Source organism: Ovis canadensis, chromosome 17, assembly GCF_042477335.2.
Source record: "Ovis canadensis isolate MfBH-ARS-UI-01 breed Bighorn chromosome 17, ARS-UI_OviCan_v2, whole genome shotgun sequence".
Classification (NCBI taxonomy): Eukaryota; Metazoa; Chordata; class Mammalia; order Artiodactyla; family Bovidae; genus Ovis; species Ovis canadensis.
Genome location: NC_091261.1, coordinates 69,500,001 through 69,514,720, shown reverse-complemented (window position 1 = coordinate 69,514,720; position 14,720 = coordinate 69,500,001). Strand labels below are relative to the sequence as shown.

The 14,720-nt window shown below is 41.8% G+C and overlaps 2 long non-coding RNA genes across 2 annotated transcripts in view; one reads left to right on the top strand and one right to left on the bottom strand.

The window, feature by feature from the left end:
* Positions 1–12,451, bottom strand: part of LOC138422533 (uncharacterized) — a 320,815-nt gene extending 308,364 nt beyond the window's left edge. Inside the window, exon 1 of the long non-coding RNA XR_011249908.1 lies at positions 12,274–12,451. This is a non-coding gene — a long non-coding RNA (uncharacterized lncRNA). The remainder of the gene's footprint in view (positions 1–12,273) is intronic.
* Positions 8,380–14,720, top strand: part of LOC138422532 (uncharacterized) — a 16,705-nt gene continuing 10,364 nt past the window's right edge. The window contains exon 1 of the long non-coding RNA XR_011249907.1: positions 8,380–8,465. This is a non-coding gene — a long non-coding RNA (uncharacterized lncRNA). The remainder of the gene's footprint in view (positions 8,466–14,720) is intronic.

Here is a 14,720-nt window from a genome sequence, read left to right as displayed (position 1 = left end):
GCCCACCTCATAAAGATTTCATACGTGTCAGATGAGTTAAGGCTCTAGGAAAGCACTTCCCCAACATTATAGATCATTATTATTATTAGCAAGGTAAACGGATTTACAGAAGCAGAGCGGAACAAAGGCCAAAGGGAAGCAAGCTTGTTCTGGAAAACAAACCAGGGAAAGGAGGCAAACATCAGTGTTATTCTTTAGGGCAAAGTAAGGCTGGTGCAAAATGGATGAGAAGATGGGTATTTTCAAGCTTTAATGAACTTGTTTTTCCCCAACTCCATTCAGAGAGGAAAGTGCAGGCGGATACAATCAAAGGCTGACAAACAGCAAGATGTTTGTTCTGATAAACACACTCATCTCTCCAAACTCACCTGAAACATTTTCTGCTTTCCTAAAGAAGCTCTTATGAACTCAGAGGCGTAAAGAATCACCTGGTGAGGGGCTGTGCCAAGCTAAGAAAAGGCCGCCCAGCCCTGGACACTAAGAGCCCGCGGCGCCTGGCTGGAGGTCGTGAGGGTGACCTTCGATGGGCTTTGAAGCCGCTGCCACTTATTGTGCTATCAGGGTGCACCACGCAAGCCGTGAGCTACAGATGAGAATCCTCTGACCAAGAAAGGTGCAGCAAAGTGGCAGAGGGTGAACTGAGGCTTCTCTCCAAAGAGAGGAGGGACAGATGTCTGCTGCTGGTTTTTTCCATCGTTTTATGCATAAGTGTCCTGTTTCAGTCATAGGGACCTGGAGTGTGTGAGGGTCTCTGTCAGCACCACTCAAAAGAAAAACAACACAAGACCCATCTAATTTTCAATATTCTAGCAGCCACATTCAAAGGGAGGGAGCCCAGGAATGTTCATTTTATCAAGCACCTCCTCCCAGACGATTAAGATGCGAGTAGAGAACTGATGTTGTGTTGTTTGTTTGTTTTTTTAAACAGTGGTCTAAGGCAGCCCTTGCCCAATAGGAAGCCAATAGATTCCTCATTCATGGTAAAGACAGGCAGAGTCGTCCGTGACTTTCAGTGTTCATGAATGCATAAGTGACCTTGGCCACTAAGGTAAGAGGACGACCTCCACTTTTAACTCCAGGGGCTTCTGTTTTTGTTTGATTGCTTTCACAATGAGTATGAATTTACTTTTTAATAATTCCTTGATGTCCTTGGCCTTGATCGCAAGCAAAACTCACCCGCGTCAAGCTCTTTCATTCAAACACTAAACGAAGCACTTTTCATGTGTTAGCTCACCTAATATTCACTCTCACCCTACAAAGTGGGCACTACTGTGATTGACCATTATATGGATTGGGAGGCTGAGGCTGGCAAAGGCTAATAAGCAGTTGTTCAAGGTCACAGAGCTAATAAACAGAGGAGACTGGACCGGGGCTCATATCAGTCGGTCTCTAAAGACCCCAGTTTTACCCTTTCTTTATTCATGTTCAGCAGTAAGAACACGTGACACAAAAGGTTCTCAATAAAGATCTGTCTCACACGTCAGCATACAAGCACCCATGGATACAAGAGGGGGACGGCAGGGCGGGACGAACTGGGAGAGTAGGATTGATATACAAACACCGCTATGTGAAGAGCAGATAGCTGGTGGGGAGCTGCTGTACGACACTGGGAGCCCAGCTCAGGGTGGGGTGGTGGGAAAGGGGGTAGGTGCACAAGGGAGGGGATATATGTGTGTATATATATTCACTTTCCTGTAGAGCAGAAACTAACACAACATTAACTAAAACAGTTATACTTCCATTTTAAAAATTAAAAAAAAAAAAACAAAAAACATACAAGCTCCCATAGGAGCCTGGGTCATTAGTGAAGATTCAACACCCACCACAGTGCCTACCTAGCACAGAGGAATCCATCGAGCGTTTGTTAAACGAGCGAATGAGTGAAATGTGCTGAGACTTGAGGAGGCCCAGGTATATAAAACACCCACTTGAGGCCAACATCTAAAGCATTCCTCCCAACTTCATCGGGGATGTATCTGAACAGCTCAGACATGCTTTCCAGTTGAAAACATTCATTTAATTAGCAGGCATTTTCCAAAACGGATGTGCCTTTCTCAATCACTGTGTCTGCGGCGGACATTTGCTGAAAAGGTGCCCCCTTCTCCCAGACATCAAAGCTTCTGCGAGCAGACCTTTCTCCCCCAATTACTTCCATCGGAGAAGGACAGCCGGGCGGTCAAGAAATCGGCCACAACGTGCAAGATGTTTTGCCTTTGTAGAAAAGATGCTTGCGGGGTAAGGTCCTTTTTGGCGGGGGAGGGGAAAAAATCTACACCTTGGTTTAATCTGTGTCTTTAGAAACGTTTCATTGGCCAGCACGGGCTGCTCACTGTGACTGGCCCCAAATTATTTCTCTTTGAGATCTAGCTTCTCCTCCCCCAAAGAGTATCAAGAACAATCTATATTCCCTGGTGGCTCAGACGGTCGAAAGAATCTGCCTACAATGCAGGAGACCCAGGTTCGATCCATGGGTTGGGAAGATCCCCTGGAAAAGGGAATGGTAACCCCCTCTAGTATTCTTGCCTGGAGAATCTCATGGACATGGGAGTCTGGCGGGCTATAGTCCGTGGGGTTACAAAGACTCAACACTAACACTTGGATTTATTTCTTCCTAATTTTTGCAGCTACTTGGATATGCATTCTGACTCTTATATCAGCCTTGGTTTGACCATTATAACTCAGCTTGAATAGGAACACTATACCTTCTTCACTCTGGAGTCCCTGAATTCTAGAGCCTGCGGCACCAGGGGGGCATGGAGATAGCAACCATATTTGGGAAAGATGGTGCTCCTTAAGAAAACATGATTCTCCAACCCCTTGAGCTATTGCTGGAGTTGGTTGGATCGACCCCTTGCCCTAAACTTGTCCATAACTCCCCACTGCCACCTGAGAATGATCAGATGCCTCACCATGACTCACAGACCTAGATTCAGACCTCAGTTCTGCCTACTCTTGAACCTCAACCCTGCCCCCCACCCCCCAGACCCCAGCCAGATAAGTTATTTGCAGTTTCCAGCATCCTGCATCCCCCACTTCCACACCAGCCCTTTGGCACACACTCTTCCTGCTCCCCAAAACATCCTCTCTGTCCCCCCTTCTTCATGCTACTCAGAATCAGTCTTCAAATTTGATGTCACTTCCTCCAGGAAGTCTTCCCTGATTATTCCTTCTACCTGCCACTGGAAGAATTGACTCAAGTATGCTCCCCAGCAGTATCACATCTCACCCCCTCCAGCACTGATGGCTGTATTATAAATACCTATTCATTTCCCTATCACTCTCAGCAGACCTGAATTCCTTAAGTACAAGTCTCAGAATCTGGCATATATTAAGCCCTCAATGAACAGCTATGTATAAATACATAAATGGGGGCAGGGAAGGGGAAGATGCATAGCATCCAGGTAGAAAGACGTTGAATTCTCCTCATTAAAATGATGGGGTTACAGAGCACTGTGGGCGATCATGACGGCGGTCATAGTCCAATCCTCTCCCCCAACCCCAAAGGGCACAAACACTAAATCTCCCCTACCACAGACCCTAAGAGGAAACCTACATGGACCTACAAGATAATTCCAGCCAAACAGGTCTGCTTATGGTTCTCTGAGCAAGCCAACTTTGCCCCACAGCCTGACCCAGAGAATCTGGCTTCCCAGACAAGCCACTTGGAATGCATCTTCAAGGTCACACGGAAGGTTGGTTGAGAAGAAAAGGCAAGGACAGGAAGACAGAGATACTTGAATAGGAATGCTGTCTCTGTTTGGCTTTGAAGTTCTGGATAATTTCCTGTCCAGCAATTGCCAAAAAGCCAGGGCTCAATAATAAAGCTACAGTAGCAACTTCCCTGGTGGTCCAGTGATTAAGCCTCCACCTTCCCAATGCAGGGGGTGCGGGTTTGATCCCGGGTCGGGGAGCTAAGATTCCACGTGCCTTGATGCCAAAAATCCAAAACATAAAACAGAAGCAATATTGTAACAGATTCAATGAAGACTTTTAAAAACATGGTCCACCTCAGAAAAGGTCTTTAAAAAATATATAAAAAGTAAAAAATACATAAAACTACAGTGGGAAATGGGTATTAAAAAAAAAAAAGATCTTAAAAACCAGAAGAGTCTTTTGCCTCCAAATTTTGGAGTCTCGGGGAAAACTCCATTTTACCGTTTGCTTGCTCTGTCCCTCACAGTGCTTTAGGAGGTGAGTGGACCCTAGAATTCTTCTGCTCTAGCAAAATGGTGGTGCAAAGCTCACTGCTCAGCAAGAATGACTGGGCTCTCTCAGCCTCCACTGACACGGCATCTCTTTGGGACAGTCAGTTCAAACTTCTAATTCTCAGCACCTCCAATCTCTCTCTTCCCCAGGTCATCCCACTAAGGAAAGTACGAGAGAACTCCGGGTGCAGTGGGTTTTCCTCTTGAACAGAAGAAACTTTTCTTACTGCAAACTGTATGCTTGAGGATAACATGTGGCTATCCATTACCTTGTGGCTCAGAGGGTAAAGTGTCTGTCTGCAATGCGGGAGACCTGGGTTGGATCCCTGGGTTGGGAAGATCTCCTGGAGAAGGCAATGGCAACCCACTCCAGTACTCCTGCCTGGAAAATCCCATGCATGGAGGAGCCTGGTAGGCTACAGTCCATGTGGTCACAAAGAGTCAGGCAAGACTGAGCGACTGCACTTTCACTTCCATCCTAATCTGATGCTCGCTCTCTCCCGGGTGTTTGCACCCCATCTTTGCGCCTTTCAGGGAGTGTGATCTTCGGCAAGTGACCTAACCCCTCTGAGACTTGCCTGTAAAGTGGAGTGAGAACAGAGCTCTCTCACAAATGTTTGTCAAGATGTAATGTGGCAAAATTTTAAAAATAATAAAAAATTAAAAAATTTAAAAAAAAAAAAAAGATGTAATGTGGCGGTAGAAAGAGAGCACCAAGCATGGCTCCTGGCTTCCACAAAGCTCCTGCCACCGGCAGTTATTGTTGCTGCATCAGGGTGCACTCCTTTATTGAATGACAACATGCCTTAGACCACTGTTTTTTTCCAACTGCAATTCTGTAATCCTAACAAAGTACATCGAAGAAACAAAAATACACGTAGAACCTTGGAGGGCTTCCCTGGTGGCTCAGTGGTAAAGAATCTGCCTGCCAATGCAGGAGATGCATATTAGATCCCTGGTCTGGGAAGATTCCCCTGGAGGACAAAAGAGCCACCCACTCTAGCATTCTTGCATGGGAAATCCCATAGACAGAGGAGCCTGGCAGGCTACAGTCCATGGGGTCAGAGTCGGACACAACTTAGTGACTAAACAACAAGGGCCTCAGAAAATCCACATGAGACAAAGAGCTGGTGTGCCTTGACTCCAGGATGTATCATGAAGAAGTTTTGTTATTTCTGTTGTTAATACATTCCTAATAGCCACTTGTTTCCTGGATACTTGCCTTTTCGGCTCTGATTGGCTGAGTTCCAGTTTCTTGAGGTTTTTACTGCATTTGGAAGCTATGTTATGAAAACCCTGAAGCCTCCATGAAAATGAAAACTTCCTTTTCTTCTTCTTTCTTCCCAGAGTGTGGTGGCCAAATACCCCTCAGAGTTGGGAGGATGGTCCAACTTCCAATGCTCTGTAGCAGTGACTCCATAACTATCAGTTGCACCAGAAATTACAGCATTTTGGCATCTAAGCTGTAATTCCCTGCCTTGCCTGTCACACTGAGAAGTGGTCAAGAAAAATTCTTTGTTGGTTTTGAACATTCCCCATTTTAATTCAGATCATTTGATTCCATATCCGTGATGTATCTTATTTTTTCCTTCATCCAACCATCCTTCCCCATCATCCAATCATTATATTCATCTGTCAGTCGCCTTCCCCATTCTTAACAATGTCACACACACACACACAAATGTACATACACACACACCCAAACTCCACGCATGGTCAGCTCCCTCCTCTTCCTCTACCACGGGCATTCCTATCATTGTAATTTATAGTCAACGAAAATTTTGGTTAAAGGGTTTGAAAAAAACCAAAAATGTCTTTCATTACCCCAGGGTGTGTGAAGGTGTCGTAATTACACCGCTAACCAAAGAATCCATTTTTTCCTGAATACCTAAAGGGATTTGGATAATCCTACAAAGTCAGAGTCCTGTTTTCTATTCAGTAGGGCCAGACCAAAATCCACCCACACCAAGACAAATGGGTCTTTTTTAGCTCCAGCAAGCTTCTCCAAACAAGACATCCCCACAATGTGCAAGTAGAACTCCTTGGCTTGGTCACTTTTCTCCTTCTCTTCATCTTTTGATGCCATTGTTGACTACCCAGAATCAGCCCCAAAGTGCCTGTCCACAGTCTTGTCCCAAAAACCAAGAATAGCACTAAAATCAGGTCCAGGAGAAGTAACCAGGGGTGCAGTGCCATCTGCTGGCCATTTTTATAAGACAGCCTCTCGGCCCACCCTAGGAAATGTTCCCCGTTTCAAAGCTACTGAAAGAATCTGAAGGTCTGGTGTGGGAACAAATAATTTTTACTGTATTAATATCCTATTATTGAGAATAGTCATTTAGAAATAAATTTCTTCTCTTTCACTACTTTTTTAGGTATGCAAAGGAAAAAGTAAAAAATCTGGGAGAGATCGACTCGGCTTATAATTCCTTTTTTTTTTATTGTTATTGTTGTTAGTGTTATGTTGAGGAATAATAATAATAAACTCCTAGAAACCTCGGTTTTACACACTCGTAATAAGGACCCTCTAAATCAGCATATCACAGTTTGCAAAGGGATTTATGATCCACAGCAAGTTTACGAGACTTTAACACAACAAAGGCAAGAAAATAAAGAACAAGAAGAAAAATAAAGCTGTAATGAATGATCCCGTTTCCAAAGGAGCAAGGCTACAGCTAATGAACATATATTTTTGTGATGAGGCTGATTTGTTTCACATGTGGATAAGCATTTTTATTTAAAATCTGATGAGTTTATTTCTTCCTTTCAGGCTACTGTATTTGTGTAGTGTCCTAAAATCCAGAGAAAAGACTTTTAAATAAGGTGCCCGTTCCAAGAGAGAAAACAGAAAATGCGTCAATGTGCTTCTTTAGAGCTTACTCTGCTTCCAGTTTTTCTGCTTTCAAACTAGACAGTGAATTGACAAAATTGACCAAAGAGAAAGCAAGGGATGCCTTTCCTTAAAAGGACTTCTGACATGTTCTTATCTGTAATATTCACCAGGAAGCATGTCAATAATGTACAAAAGTCAGGCATCTCTTTCCAGTTGCTCTCTATGGAAATTTTCCTAAATGATCATCTACGTAAGTGTAGACAAATATATGAAAAATAGTGCAAATTGCACGCACACACACACACATACAGGTCTGCCACGCTTGGAAATGCCCACTCTGAAGAAGGCTTGTCCTCTGGTTGAGTGCTTGTGAGTTTTCTACATCGAACAAGTCTTTGGGGTCCTAAGCGTTCCTTTTGTTTTTTCTCTGCTCAGGCTTCCAGAGGCATCAGCAAGCTACAGTCCTTACTGCAAGGGGAGGATTTGGTTAATAGTTCCTAGTATTTTCAGCCCTTTCGTTGATTTCCTTCCCTTCTAGTATTTTTAGTTCCTGAGATAAAACTCTCATTTAGAATAAAGTCATAATCCCTGGAAAACATTTCGTCAATGAAACATTCGGCTTTGCTGTCCATTATTTTATTGAATGAAGGGGTTTCCCCCCACCACCTTAAAACCTGGCAACCCAGCTCTGGTTATTTAAAGGCAGACACAAAAGCAGAACTGGGTGGAGTTTCTAAATATTTTAAGAAGTAAAATTCTTATTAAAAATGTTTACTCTTTGCCATAAAATTGCCTTTCCAAAAGCACAGGTTTGCTAGGACCAAGTCATTCACTTTAGGAACTAGGGTATATCAGCACCAGATTCAATTCTGGCAAATTCTAATTAAATATATGTCTCAGCCTAAGTTTGTTTTTGTTTGTTTGTTTTTTATCATTGTTATTCACAGTCCCTGGTCTAAAATACTGAAATTTTGAGGCACGATCAAATATTTTTAACTGAAACTAGTCCAATAAGAAGGTCTCTTTCTTTTCATTTTTAAAGAAGTGTTATTTCTTTACAGGGTCCTTTCATTATTCCCCCAGAAATTTGGGGAGGTTTTTGCAATCACCATACATTTGAAATACCAGCTGCTAACTTCAACCCAATTTTCTGCCCTGTTTGAAAAGGATTTTTTGTTTGGGTTTAGTGGGGTTAGGATTGAGAGTATGTGTGCGCGCGCATGTGTGTGCCCAGAAAGATAGAGAAAAAAAGAGAGAGAAGCACACAAATAGTTTTGCTTTGAAGTTGCTACATAATTACTGTTAAGATCTACCAAAATGTACTGCGAGACAGCCCTGCTTACTCAAATCTGGTGATTGAACAGGCAAGCAGCGTCTGGGAAGACAAGGATGGATGAAATGGAAGCATCGGAAGAAATGCAACCAAGGTAGACGGAAGGATGTTTTCTGTTGTTTTCTTGCAGAGACGTATTAGGCAAAGAGAGGGCAAGGGGAGGAAGGGATACTGGGGGGGAAAAGAAAAGAAAACATTTATGGAGAAAGGGCCAGAAAGATATAAGAATTGAGGGAGGGAGGGGGGGAAAAAAGGGAAGGATGGAAAGAGGGAGGGAGGGGAGAAAGAAAGGTACTGAACTGTTTTATCTTCCGGCACTTCCCTATTCAAAGCCCTATGTCCTTGGTGGAGACATTAAACCTTACATATGGAATGCAGCAAAAAAAAAAAAAAAAAAGAGGGGGCAATATGAGTTTCCCTTGTTCATTTCCTTTGTTGGAATACTGACTTGGAACATCTGAAGAGAAAACGGTCGCAAAGTTGGAGAATTTCTTCTTTCAGCAGGCTCTTTCCGCAAAAGTTGTTTATGTCACAGTGCCCCCTGGAGTATGGCGGGGAAGGGACCCCGAATGTCCCCCCTCTAACTCCCTACTCTTGACTTGTTTTTCTTACCATGGGGAGGGGAGGAAGGGGGAGGAAGGATTGGAAAATTTTGAAACAATCTCAGAAGCTTTTGAAGAGCTGCCACTGGCCAGGGGAGAGGAGGATTTCGAGAAATGACTTCCGATTTATTTCGGATAGTTAGGGGAAAGGGGAAGGAGGGAATAAAACCCTTCCTTCTCTTCATTTTTTTTTTCCTTCCCCCTTACCCTCTTAATCCTATTTTAGTTGAGGTCTGACCTTGGAAATTTCCAAAAGACTTTAATCTCCTGTACTCCAAATTGCTAAAAGGAGCTCAAAGAGAGCGTGTGTGCGTGTGGGTGAAAGGCGGTTTTAAATTGTTTATTTATGAATGGGTTAGACTTTCCTGATAGTAAGAATGTTAACTAGTTCATTAGGTACTCTCGGTACATTTAAGTCTTTTTTAGTTTTTCTTTTTATTCCCTTCTCTCTCTCCCTCTCTCTCTCCTTTTTCAGACAAATACATTTAATCACCAAAACACAGCAGAGAAAAAAATGATCTTCAGTTCTGCCTTCTGCCTCTGGGCAGACCTGACCCACTTGAATGTTAATATTCTCAGATAACTAGGAAATGCCATTTAGTATTTTCTATAACTACATGGCTGTCCTCCACCCTCCAACTCTCCCAGAGAAAACAAATTACCTTCCTGTAGCAAGAGGGGTGGCGGGGCGGGCGGGGGGTGGGGGGTGGAAATGGAGGTGGAAAACCCAAGAGAAGAATCATTTCCATACACAGCTCCCAGATATAAAGGAAATCCAGGCTCTATGCTGATCTCAAATTTGGGGAGGTACAAACTCATTGAAATCATTAAGCATTTCATTTTTCAGATGAAAGGCTCTCCTTTTGCATTACTGGGGAGAGTTCTGATGTAATCTGAGGTGTCACATTGGAGGGGTCTTGGTGATTAAGTCTTTTCCATTTCTTTCATTAAAGGGCCGATTTTCCTGAGGTGGGCTATAACTTCATTCCAATCTGAAATTTCACCCACCCACCCTGCAAAAAGGTCTATATGTACGACCGATTTTTAGAAAGAATAACAAATCCAGTTGAATACTTATTTTTTAACTGCTTTTGATTTTATTGAACTACGAAACGCAGAAACCACTTTCCTGTCATTCTCAAAGGTCCATTCTAAATCACGAGCTACGTCAAGGTATAATTACTCACATTTAAAACATTCTGTAATTATAGGAGGGAAGAATAGAAAAATGGCTTTAAAGAAAGGAATTGTTGGAAGCAATTGACTCTCAAGAAATGTCTGTCTTTCATAAAGTTCATAATTTCCCAGTAAATTCTTTTAAGTTAATAAACATATTAAACATAAAGAACCTTAAAAGCACTCCCCCCTCCACCATCTGCCACCACACATACACACACAGGGAAAAAAAAAAAACTAAATTCTTTTAAAATGTGCATTTTTTTAAAGACCTCAGAGACGGAAATATTTCTCAGGAAATGTCAAACATGAGCGTCTACATAATATCTACATGAAATAATAAATCAAACTCAGCTTTTTTTTATCTGACAAAACACAATAAACGAGTTTGGAACATTATTTTTGCGCAAGCTTTTTAGCTCTCAAAAAAAAAAAAAAAAACCTCCAATAAAAGATAATGCCTTATTGGGAAAGATAACGTGTTTTCTTATAACTTGGTGGGAAAAACTTTTTTTATTTGCCCTTTGTAAAAGAAATTAGATATATATTTGGCAGGGGGGGCGGGGTGGGGGCAGGCAGACTATAATGTTTCACTGTGGTACAAGCCAACAAAAACCCAGGAAATTCGAAGTCCAACCGATGTTCATCTAAAAATTCACACCATTGTACCCCTTTACTGACAACAGATTTAAGAGTCCAGAATGTCTCGGGGAACATTTCCTGACTTTCAGCTTCTCATGTCTAAACAGTAAATTGTTATTTAAACTTCAGCCAGTCTTAGAAGAACTGCTCCCCCCCCCACCTTTTTTTTTTTTTTTTTTTTTGCTTCTTATATTTCTCCATGTATATTTTATATCTTTGCTGGTCCTTGTTTCACATCACCTGAAATGTATACATTATATTGCATTTTAATCCCAGTGATGGATAGGCTTTCTGGGGAAACTGAAATCTTTTTTCAATGAGAAGAGTATTTAACAAGAGAGGAGAAGAATCATAGCAGCGGGATTTCCAAGCTGAGAGAAACCAAGGATATAGAGCAAATAGAAAGGGAAAGATAAATCAAACGAAAAGGTTGGCGAACTGGGGGGGTAGGGAGACCCCAGATTGTGTCCATGGCCTTGCTTGGGGCTGTGCCTAGAAAAACGTTAACCATCAGGGACTCATGCCTTTGTGTAGGTTTCAGTTACAAAATCAAATTATAGAACTTAACACGCTGTCAGGAGCCCTTGCTAAATATTTAAACCCTCAAGTTCCACACCATTTGTGAATTCCAGATCATTAATTTACTACTGGGTTGTTAATTACAACAGAGTAATGGAAAACCGGGCTTGTCGATTTTATGGACACCGCTCCTGTACAAGCGCCTGTTGGTACTTTCAGAGGCTAAAAGCTTAAACTTTAACTACATCCTAAGTATTTGGGACTGGGGTGAAAGGGGGACCTGTGAGTAAATGCTTTGAGCAGGTAAGTAGTTAGTTATTAAAATGGGCTTTGAAGCCCTCTCTTGGTGTATGTCTGCATATTTTAAGGGTCCCAGCAAAAAAACAACTTTTTTTTAAATGCACCTAATTTAGATTTCATTGAATTTTCTGCACGCACTGATGTTAGGATATTTTGGTGAGTTTAATTCCCCCAACCCTTCTGTAGGAAAGAAAAGAAACTCTTTCTCGAAGAGATTTAGCAAGGGAAGAGAAATCCTTTTTAAAAAGCTTAGAGAACAGGGAGGGGGTGGGGGAATAAGTGGTAAAAAGGCTTTAATTTCTAAAGCTTTAATCCCAAAGGAGAAGGACTATCTACGGAAGAACTGAAACTAATTTACCTGAATTCCTTTGTCACTGCCTGGCTCTCCACTATTAAATGATTCTTTTCACTAGCCAATAAAACTGAATCCAAAGCCTGTTTGGGATAGAGGGGTGGTACCAGACCTACCCACTCCCGCAAAATGGAAAGCCAGTTTTCTATGCTATTTGTTTTAGTTTCCCCAAAAGGATTTTCGGAGACAGAGCTGGGAGTTCAGGCCACCCTACTTGGGTCTCACTTAGGGAAACATGGGGGAACGCGTTAGCTCTTGTTCCCGGAACTGAACGCTTCCTCAGTGTATCCCAGAAAAGAAAGAGAAAGTACCTGCATCTTAGGTTGACAAACCGGTAGCTGTTTTGTCTTTGTTTCCCTCTCATGGGCTGCTTTAGGATCTCTGCCAAGGCAAAGGGTTGTGGAAGTGATTGCTGCTCTTCAGAAAACAGGGCAGACTTTCTGCAACTTCATATCTCCACCTTTGTAAAACAACAGATAGAGCTACTGCGACCATCTGGAAGATGTCACAGAAGATGTTTACAAAAGATTGGGGGGGGGGGGGGTGGTCCTTAAAAGCAAGTAGCTGTATAAAAATTCTGAGTTGTTTTTTTTTTTTAACATCACGACAGCGACTTTCATTCTATTCCTGACATCCCGTCAGTCAGGATGGCAAAGAATATACGAGAGAAAGCATTAAAACTGCCTCATCACGACTACTAACAAGGAAAAGTACCCAGCATGGAGTAAACACTCAATAGCTGTTATTTAATTTTAATAGAAGCATTAGCCTTTCAAACTCTTTTGTCCCACCTTGAAACTAGAAAGGGCCCCTCCGCCTTTTATTAAAGGAAATCAAGCTGAGGAAGAAATGAAGATACGATAAAACTGCTCAGTAATCACTGTTCCTGGGTTTTCCAACCTCGAGTGAGGTTGAGGCCTTGATTCCAAGTCTCTCTGCCCAGACAATGACAAGCGCCCAATTGAAAAATGGATGAACTAAAGCTTTTCGCTGTTCTCCTGTCCAAATTGGATTGGTTACCCAATTTGACTGAGTGCTTAGAAATTAGTCAATAAGGCAACTAATTAATAATTTGATGTGCGGGGGTGGGGGGTGGAGGAGAAGTCAATTTCTCAGCTGCACACAGATGTAAGTCAAAGGAAATCTTGAGGCCCCTTACTACATAATTCTAGCAAAAGCTTGTTTTGAAAATCTTGTAAGCTGATTTAAAACAGGAATTCTGGGTTCAGTTTACTTTGTATTAAGCCTTTTCATCTCAATCAAATAATATAGTGGAGAGAGATGATATACAAAGGAAAAAAACAAAGCTGTGAGAGTTAATACAAGATACAGTAAACATATATTCTCTATAATACATATTTATAAACTGTATTGTATAATAATATAGTCATTATAATTATAGTGCAGAAGGTATTCACTATGTCCTAGGTAGGTGCTGAGTAAGTACTTTGAAAATATTATCTTATTTAATCTTATGAGGGAGGTGCTACGATACTATGACCCCCAATTTACAGGTAAGGAAACTGAAGCCCAGAGAGGTCAGCCATTTAAAAACCAGGATTATATAACAGTAAAAAGAAACAGCAAGATTTTGAACCCAAAGCCACAGATTCCAAATACTGCTTTCTTATTCCTCTCCTCTAAGACCATGGAGAAAATTAACCAGTGATCTTGTTGCCAACTTTCTTCCTGCTTAAGGGAAAACTAAATGATTTAAAAAACTGGCCCTAATTTGATGTTTGTCCATGGACAAGGCATGTCCCGCTGGACCTCAATTTTCCCTGGACAAAGTCAGAGAGGTCCTCTAACAGCAGCTCCGCAAAATCACCTTATCATCCCACACTCCAGGCTCTATCAAGAAACATGTTTTCAAAAACTTATCAGATCTTCTCTGTGTGACCACAGATGACAAAACTTGAAAAGATACTAGGAATTTTTGTTTGCTTGTTGCATTTTTTAATTTTTTATTTTATATTGGAGTATGGATGATTTACAATGGTGCATTAGTTTCAGGGGTACAGAGAAGTAATTTAGTTATACATACATAAACATGTATCTATTGTTTTCAGATTCTTTTCCATGTGGGTTATTAGAGAGTATTAAGTAGAGTTCCCCATGCTATACAACAGGTCCTTGTTGATTATATATATATTTTTAATTTTTATATGGAACATTAATTGATTTACAATCTTAGGTTCAAGTATACAGCAAAGTGATTCAGTTATACATATACATGGATCTATTCTTCTGACACCAGGGTTTTTCAATCTGGACTAGACCTCAAGAGATTGTTTAGAGGAGCTTCATCAAGTTGTTAAGAACAAGAGTAGTCTGGGTTTAATTCATACTCTACCACCCACTAGGAGAGTGGGCCTCATGGCCTCACCTGTAAAACCAGAATAATGGGATTAATCACACAGACATAAAGATGTGTCCCATAGGGTTGTGAGGGTTAGATAAGAAAATGCTTTATATAGTGAAGGACACAAAGCTAGGAACATTGGGGATGCTCAGTATGCATTTTCTACAGTAAGAATGATGGCGGTGTTGGAGATGATGAAGCCAGTGATAATGATGGTGGGTGACAATGGTGATGATGATGGTGGTGATGGTGGTGGTGGTGATGATGGTGGTGGTGGCGATGATGGTGATGATAATGGTGATGGTGGTGGTGATGGTGGTGATAATGATGGTGGGTGACAATGGTGATGATGGTGGTGGTGGTGATGATGGTGGTGGTGATAATGGTGATGATGGT